Here is a 2,256-nt window from a genome sequence, read left to right on the forward strand (position 1 = left end):
GAGGATATTAATAGCATAAGTTATTTAAGTAGATAGAATTAATAGCTACTTTTCTGAGCTCTACTTTACTACTAGTAGTTTGGTTTGGTAACATTTATTGCATAGCTTCCATAATAGCAAAAATGTGTTTTGATTTAAATGTTTAAATAAGAAGAAATAAAACGAGTACCAAAATACTCTTATTTCCTTTCTCTGGAATTCTTAAGATTTTGGTCATGTAAACCAATCTTCAAAATAGTTCACATGGGCAAGAGAGATGGCTCAGCAGTTAAGTGCTCATATTGCACTTGTATCCTGTACAAATTCAGAAACTAAGATCCAACTGTTTATAACTCAATCTTCATGGGACATCCAATCCATTCGGCCTCTAGGACACATTCATTTGTACCTATGTACAGACACCCTCACATTTGCTTTATTTTTAGTAGTAGTAAAACTATATTTAAAAATATAGGTGTTTCCTACCATAACTCAGTGTTATATAGACAGTAGTTTCTCAGTATATTACTAAAAGCTTTGTTTTTACTCATTTCATAAATTTGTCCCATTTTTCAGCAATTCACACCTCTAATATAGCTATCCTTTGTCTTTTTTAATATTCCTGGTGTTCTTTATTAATTGCTGTTATAAAAATATATTTTGGTAATATACATATTGATCTAGAAATTTCACCTGCTAAGTCTGTGTTACTTGTATTTACCTTTTCAGGGCTGACCATTTAGTAATGGATAAGCAATTGCTGTACTCTTCCCTCAGGAAGACAATATCTTGTGCTCTCAGTAAGTCTTCATGTTTTTCTTTCTCTAGGGTTGAAGTCTCCTGAGATTTTTTTCCCCTTCCATTTTGGCATGTCTATCTGTGCTCTCCCTGTTCAGCTCTTATTTAGGCAGCTTTCTTGCTGAGCCTTTATTGAAATAAACTTCTTTTTCTCCAATTCTCTCTTCTATTACTTTAAATGTTTTAGAATTTTAAGAAAATATAATCATAACATTTTCTCCTTCGGTTTTCTTACTTTACACCTACAAGGTACCTGCCTCCAAACCTTCCCATTCCCCCATCCAGTCACTCTCAAATTTGTGACCTCTTCATATTTGATTATTATTGCTGCATATATGCATAAATATACAAAAAACCTGATGAGTCTGTTTAATGTTGTTTGTGTGTACATCATTTCATGAATGACAACATTTTAATGCATAACCAATTAGGGGTTCATTCCTATGAGAGAATAATTCTTCTCTAAGGAGTCATGAGTTGTTAGCAGTTCTCTGTCTAATTCTAGGTCTCTACGTGATTCTCCTTCAATGTCGTCTTGTCTATTAGTGCTGTTATATTTCAGATCTTCTTTAGGAAAACATATAAACTTCTAAATTAAAAATTAATTTTCTTAATGCAATAGAAATATTTTCCTGAAATATGATGCAATATATAGTATCTAAATATATATAATCAAATTATATATGTAATTAGACAGTATGAACTACTATAATCTATGAATACAAAACAGAATAATTGAAACGTGTTAGCTAAAATGTCATATTTATCAGATGTATTAACTCTTGTATTAATAAAAAGAAAAACAAGTGTTACTGCAGTTCTGTTGCTGTGACAGATAAAAGACACATTTTTAGGTGATAGTTTTACCAATTGTTTTAGTGAAACATTTATGTAAGTTACAGATAAAGAAATAATTTTTCATATATCAAAGCTACTGACAGATAACTATTATATAAAATTATTCTTCAATCCACACATCCCACTTAACAATGATAATGCATTGAATAAACTAATCACTTCCTGGCATGAGAACTTCATACTTCAAACCTAAGCTGATTCAAGATTAGTTTTCATAGTGGTGGGTCACCTATTTCATAACTGAACTTTAAGGTTATTGGCTATTCAGATGAATGAAAACTGCAGAGAATTTTAACTATTTTAAATATTTGGTATGTTTTCCTTCTCTCCATATATCTGAAATTACATAGTTTTTTGCCCTTTTGCACTATTCTCATACTGATTCAAAAATATAATTAGAAAAATTTTTATGGACTTTTGTCTATGTTAAGTTTTAGTAATTTTACAAGTAACTCTATCCAGAATGTTTATTTTCTCATTAAATATTGAAACATAAATGTCTCATTATTTAATTTATAATCCCAGCACTTGGGAGGCAGAGGCAGGTGGATCTCTGTGAGTTCGAGACCAGCCTGGTCTACAGAGCTAGTTCCAGGGCAGGCTCCAAAGCCACAGAGAAAC

This window comes from Microtus ochrogaster, chromosome 19, assembly GCF_000317375.1.
Source record: "Microtus ochrogaster isolate Prairie Vole_2 chromosome 19, MicOch1.0, whole genome shotgun sequence".
Lineage (NCBI taxonomy): Eukaryota > Metazoa > Chordata > Mammalia > Rodentia > Cricetidae > Microtus > Microtus ochrogaster.